The sequence below is a fragment of the Acomys minous genome (genome assembly GCF_964271855.1).
Source record: "Acomys minous genome assembly, chromosome: 16".
NCBI lineage: Eukaryota > Metazoa > Chordata > Mammalia > Rodentia > Muridae > Acomys > Acomys minous.
Genome location: NC_140498.1, coordinates 87,303,428 through 87,310,766, shown reverse-complemented (window position 1 = coordinate 87,310,766; position 7,339 = coordinate 87,303,428).

Here is a 7,339-nt window from a genome sequence, read left to right as displayed (position 1 = left end):
AGGACCTCGCCTACATTGCGAACAGCCAGGACACCGAGGGGTGGTGTGCCCTGTGGAGCTGGGCCAGCCCCTACGCACTCCTATCGGAGCGGACTTCCTTCACGCTTAGCTCCACAACAGGCAACTGCTTTTCGGCTCTCTCTGCCAAGGGAGTCTTTGTAGACAACATACTCCAGCCCTCTTGAACACTGGAGGGCTGGAGGGGGGGCTCAGTGGTTAAGAGCACTGATTGCTCTTCCAAAGGACCCAGGTTCAACCCCCAACACAACTGTCTGTAACTCCAGTTCCAGAGGATCTGACACCCTCACATCAATGCACATGAAATAAAATTTTTGGTAAAATTACACACCTCAAGCTAGGGGTTTAGCTTCCTAGTAGGGGACTTGCCTGGTACATGCATGGTCTTGAGTTCAATTCCCAGCACCACGAAAAAACAAAAACAAGGGAAACATAAAATTACACACCTCATCACCACTGAATTGACCTTGTCAATAAGACTGTCTCTCCTGTCCCCAGCTCATTTCACGGGGTACTCTACTATGGAAGCCTTTTCTTTTTTTTTCACGTGATGGGAACTGCTCAAAGAGGACACAGTGCTGTGCCCCTCATTACGATGGCCCCACAGTCTTCTTGAGTGTAAACAAAGAATCCACTCTCCAGGCTCCCACCCTGAGCACACCCAGAAGCATCATCTTTTTATTCAATTTAATTTATTTATTTTTGTTTTTCAAGACAGAGTTTCTCTGTGTAGCCTTGGCTGTCCTAGAGTCACTTTGTAGACCAGGCTGGCTTCGAACTCATATTGATCCATCTGCCTCTGCCTCCCAAGTGCTGGTATTAAGGCATGTGCCACCAAGCCCGGCACAGAAGCATCATCTTTTAACTGCTGTTAGCCAACCACATTTCCTCACCCCTAGCTGTCCTCTTCCCTTTCCTACTATAACTGTACCAAACTTCTCCAGTCTTACTTACTGCCTCCCCTGACATCAGCCTGGAGTTCTGAGGAAAAGGAAACAAACAAGAACTAAACACTTTCCTCCTCCTCATGTAGCTCCCGCGTTCCTGCCTCTGCTATGTTTTTCTTTGTGGATACTCAACTTATCTCTGCTTGCCCACCAACTGACAGGGACCTGGACCCTTGTTTACCTCCATCAGGATGGTTTCACCTGCCTGGTACCTGCCTGTGCCCTCTGCACAGTTTATCTGGCATCCAAATGCTAACCTTTTCTTGATGCTCTGGCCTATCCCGCCCCCTCCCCCACCCCACCCCGTCCCAGACAGCATTTCTCTATGTATCCCTGGCTGTCCTGGACTTGATTTGTAGGCTGTCCTCGAACTCACATCGATCCATCTGCCTTTGCCTCCTGAGTACTGGGATTACAGATGTGCACCACCACACCCAGCTCCCTTGTTTTGTTTTGTTTTTTGTTTGTTTGTTTGTTTAGTTTTCTAAAATTTAACATATATGAACTCTCTGTTTTTATGCACACCAGAAGATGGAATCATATTCTATTACAGATGGTTGTGAGCCACCATGTGGTTGCTAGGAATTGAACTCAGGACCTCTGGAGGAGCGGTAGTGCCCTTAACCTCTGAGCCATCTCTCCAGCCCCACTGTCTGGATTTTTGTATTGTTATTCTTATGGATCATCGCCTACCTCAGGGTTTTGTAAACACTTTTCCTCTCTCATCTTTTAGTTGGCTTGATAAAGAGAGTATGGCCAATAGCTGAAGCAGGAAGGGAGGGCGGAACTTGTGGGCGGAGATAGGGATTCTGGGAGAAGAATCTGCCATGTGACATGGAAAGGCACAGGTGTCAGGACTATAATGGACCGTGTGAGGGGTCGTGGCTAGAACAGTTGGGGCTCAAGACAGATTGGATAGCACAAAATCTGACAAGCTATAGTGCCTAATCTTTTCTTTCTTTCTTTTTTTTTTTTTGAGACAGCCCTGGCTGTCCTGGACTCGCTTTGTAGACCAGGCTGGCCACAAACTCTCACAGCGATCTGCCTGCCTCTACCTCCCAAGTGCTGGGATTAAAGTCATGCACCACCACACCTGGCTGATGTATTCCTCCATTACTCTCCACTTTATTGTTTGGCCCAGGTCTTTCACTGAACCCAGAGCTGTTTCTGCTACACTATGTGGCCAGCGGCCCCTGGGATGCCCCTATCTCTAACCCAGTACTGGGCTCCGCTCATGCCCATCACACCTTCCCGTACATTTTACCAGAGTGATGGGGATTTGAATGGAGGCCCTTGAACTTAGAACGCAAGTGTTTTACCCACCTTGCCATCTCCCCAGACCTCATAGTTTTTTGTTTTTTGGGGGGGTTTTGGTTTTTCAAGACAGGGTTTCTCTGTGTAGCCTTGGCTGTCCTAGACTCACTTTGTAAACCAGGCTGTCCTTGGACTCACAGCGATCCGCCTGCCTCTGCCTCCAGAGTGCTGGGATTAAAGGCGTGCTCCACCACCCCCGGCTCGCTGGTACCTTCTTTTATTTATTTATTTACTTACTTATTTATTTATTTTGGTTTTTCAAGACAGGGTTTCTCTGTATAACAGCTCTGGCTGTCTTGGAACTCCCTCTGTAGTCTAGGCTGGCCTCGAACTCACAGCGATCCGCCTGCCTCTGCCTCCCAAGTGCTGGGATTAAAGGCGTGCACCACCACCGCCTGGCCCCACTGGTACCTTCTTATAATGTCTTAGCTCCAGCAGACCAGCAGCAATTGTTCCAAGCTCCCACAGAACAGCTCACCCAGCTTTGAACACTCAAAAGCCCTAGCCCGAAGTTCCAAAGTCCTCCCCAAAACAACACGGTCAGGTCTGTCACAGTGGCACCCCACAATCCTGTCTTACTTAGAGTTACTTTCGCTGTGATGAAACACTATGACCAAAAGAAACCCGGGGAGGAAAGGGCTTACGTCACTCACGCTTCCTCCTTAACAGTTGATCAAGTTCATGTAAAACTAGCACGCGTCTCCTCCTCACAGCAACCTCCTTAGAGTACAGTTTGAAAGGCTGGAGAACAGCGAAGAACATGGAGGTCAGAGGGCGCTGGCCTCCAACCACGTGGGTCCCAGAGACGGAATGCAAGCCACCAGGCTTGGCCGCAAAGTGTTTTTTGCCTTCTGAGCCATCTCTCACTGGCCACCCACCCCCTCCACGCCACCTCCAACAGCTTCCCCAAAGTCCCATAGCTGCCATAGTACACAGATGGAATACAATAGAAAGAGAGCTCCCTGCAGTGTGGGGCGGAGGGGAGACGAGATGACGACAGGAAGTGAACGCAAAGAGCCAAACACTGCATGGCTCCGCTTACAGGGTGAACAGGCAGAGGAGAGGCTGGGAGGCCACCAGTATGAACTGGGGTGTGGGGGGGATGCCATATGCACATGGACACACAGAGACGTGACAAGGCAGGAAGCGGGCTGTGCAATGATGTTTGTATGAGAGTGTCATAGGGAAGGCATTATCTTGTTTGGTTGGTTTGGTTTTTGTTTGTTTTTCAAGACAGGGTTTCTCTGTGTAGCCTTGGCTGTCCTGGACTTGCTTTGTAGACCAGGATGACCATGAACTCACAGTGATCTACCTGCCTCTGCCTCCTGAGTGCTGGGATTAAAGGCTTGAGCCACCATGACCGGCTTTTTTAATTTAATGTTATTTTTTAGGTTTTTTGAAACAGGGTTTCTCTGTGTAGCCTTGGCTGTCCTAGACTTCCTCTGTAGGCCAGGCTGGCCTTGAACTTTCAGAGATCTGCCTGCCTCTGCCCCCGAGTGCTGGGATTAAAGGTATTAAAGGCATGCGCCACCATGCCCAGCTCCCTTATTTTGTATTTTAAATTGGGGGTGTGGGGGGAGGCAGACCAGATTCTTTGTTTTTTATAAGATATATTTATTTATTTATTATGTATACAGTGTTCTGACTGCACGGCAGAAGAGGGCATTAGAGCTCATTACAGATGGGTGTAAGCCACCATGTGGCTCAGGACCTCTGGAAGAGCAGCCAGTGCTCTTTTCTGCTGAGCCATCTCTCAAGCCACCCCCGCCCGCTTCCTCTAACCTAGCTCGTAGCTATGGCAGGCCTCCGTCTGGGTAGTTGAAGGGTAGCTAACTCCCTAACGTCCCTCTGGCAGACACAGCTAGCCTGCTCTAGCCCCCAGCCCCTTCCCTCCACCCCCAAAATCCCCCCACACCTACCTCCCACTCCAGCACTGATACCACACAGCCATCCTGCTGTTACTGAATCCCACCTGTCACTGCTCTGGCATGTGCTGAAGAGAGGGGTGGAGAGATGGTGTTCTAGGCAGACGATCTCTGTGAATTAGAGGCCAGCCTGGTCTACTTAGCGAGTTCCAGGACAACCTGAGCAACACAAAAAACTGTCTCAAAATCAAACAAACAAACAAAAAGCAGGGTGGGCAAGATGGCTTAGTGGGTAAAAAGGCACTCGCCACCAAGCCTGATGCTCTGAGTTCAAGCTCTGGGTCCTATGTGTTGGATGGAGAGAGTCAACTCCTGGTTTGACCTCTTCACATGTAGTATGGCACACACAGACACACACACACACACAGACACACACACACACACACACAGACACACACAGACACACACAGACACACACACACACAGACACACACACACACAGACACACACACACACAGACACACACACACACACAGACACACACACACACACACACAGACACACACACACACACACACACACACACACACACACACTTTAAACTCCAAGACTGGTGAATTAGCTCCTCCCAGCCTCTTTCCCTTTTGGGGATGGACAGTTTCATCAAGCAGCCTGGGCTTGAACGTTGGGGGTTCAGCACTTCCCTTTGGCTGTTGGCGTCCATGTTTTCTTGTCATTCTCCCTTCCGTCCAGCAGGTGGGTTCTGGGACCCAAACTCAAGTCGGTCACGTATGGTGGCAGGCTCCCTTTACTGTAGAGTCATCATCTCGCGGGCATTTCCAGTTCCTCACTCTTGACCTCTAGATCCCCGGCAGAGGGTGGCGCTGTTCCGGCCATTGGCCACAAGGAGGCGCTGATGGCTAGGTCGTGGCTCCAGCACCCAAGTGCTTTTTGTCGTTGTGCACAAGGCCCCAGCATTCCTCTTGAGGATTAGACAAGGTTAAACCTACAAGGAGCGGCTTTGCACCCTATACCCTTGTGACCGGCTCACATCCAGGTACCCAGAAAGATCAGGCTCCTTGGAACCCGAGAACCTTGTTTTCACCCTAGGCCCACATGGTTCCTTCACCTGATCAGGATTACTGCATCTTGGGTGTGGAAGACAGTGCTCCAGGCAGCTCATACCTGCCTGCCTTTGGACTAACTCTGTGGATTAATTCTTTGGATTAACTGCTTGTCATGCACTGAGCCGGATTCACACGCCTGGAGCCAGGAATTACATCCCCCACACACACCGCACGTGCCACCATTGCCCGCTCCTGGCACTGGCAATATTTATAGGAGAATGTGTTGGCATTGGCCTCCTCCAACCTTCCGTTCTCATGGAGATAGTTCTAGTCTTTGGAGATCTGTCACTTTTTTTTTTTTTTGGTTTTTGAGGCAGGGTTTCTCTGTGTGCCCTTGACTGTCCTGGACTCACTTTGTAGACCAGGCTGGCCTCGAACTCACAGCGATCCACCTGCCTCTGCCTCCCGAGTGCTGGGACTAAAGGCGTGCGCCACCACGCCCGGCCTGATCTGTCATTCTTATTCTTGGCTAGTGGGGGCTCTCCTCCTGGTCAGGGAGTGGACCACATGACTCTGGCCTAAGCTCAGTCCCATCTCTGTAGCAGGAGCTGGACAGAGGACAGAGGCATTTTACATCAGCTGGGCCAGACAGTATGGACGCTCAGGCTACAGAATGCTTTCTCTTTGCAGGTGGATGGGAGGTGGGCCTCAGCGTGGTGGGAGGAAGGCTGGGTAGCTCCTCTAAGGATCCAGACACACCAGAAGCCAGAGAGTGGGCACAGCCGGAAATGAATCTGCGATGGAGGCAGAGACAAGAGGTGGAAGGCGAAGGAAGCAGCTCTCATCATGGGACCCCTTCCCCCTTCTCGCCACATGAGTGGGATTGGGCTTAACACTACAGGAATCCCCCACAGCATTTCCAAGACACAGTTGACAAATACCATGCATTCAGTGTGTATAGCATGATGCTTTGATAGGTGTCTACATTTGGAAAAATGGCTCCTCAAACCGGGCACAGGAGCGCACACACCTGTAATCCCAGCACTTGGGGAGGCAGAGGCAGGCAGATATCTGAGGATCTCCAAGTTCGAGGCCAGCCTGGTTTACAAAGCAAGTTCAGGACAGCCACGGCTACACAGAAAGAAAAAAAAATGGCTCCTCATGATAACCTTTGCGGGTGAACAGGAAGGTGGGGCACCCCCCCCCCCCCGCTGGTTTCAAGGGCTCACTAAGCTGCTAACTGTGGTTGCCCTGCTACCTCACAGCCTGCCTCCCACCCCACCCTTTTTCTTTCTTTCCCTGTTTTATTGAGACAAGATCTTACTGGTTAGTCCAGACTGTCCTCAAACTCTCGGCAACCCTCCAGCCTTCTCTTAAGAGTCTTCTAAATCTTGGGATTGCAGGGTGTGTCTCTGCTGGCAGCCATCCTATTTTATATTTTAGTTTTTGGTTTTCCGAGACAGAGTTTCTCTTGTTTAGCCTTGGCTGGCCTGGAACTCACAGATTCACCTGCGTCTGCCTCTAGAGTGCTGGGATTAAAGGTATGCGCCATCATACGAAGCATCTGATTTATTTTTTTTCTTCTTTCTCCAAGACAGGGTTTCTCTGTGTAGCCTTGGCTGTCCTGGATTCCCTTTGTAGACCAGGCTGGCCTTGAACTCACAGCAATCTGCCTGCCTCTGCCTCTCCAGTGCTGGGATTAAAGGTGTGTGCCACCATACCCAGCTAGAGGCTGATTTTCAAAAATTATATTTATTTCTGTGCGTGGACACACATGTGTATGTATTAGAGGTCAAAGGACAACTTTGGGGGGCGCCATCAGGCTCTCATTGTAAGCCCCTTACCCTCAGAGTCATCTCATGCAGCTTGTTCTTCACTTGGCTGTTCCTCTTGTTTTCTTTCTTTCTTTCTCTCTTTCTTTCTTTTTTGGTTTTTTGAAACAGGGTTTCTCTGTGTAGCCCTGGCTGTCCTGGACTTGCTTTGTAGACCAGGCTGGCCTCAAACTCACAGCAATCCGCCTGCCTCTGCCTCCCAAGTACTGGGATTAAAGGCATGTGCCACCATCACCCGGCCTTCCTCTTGCTCTCCGTGTCCTGATTCATTCACAAGTTGAGTAAGATCTGTGGCC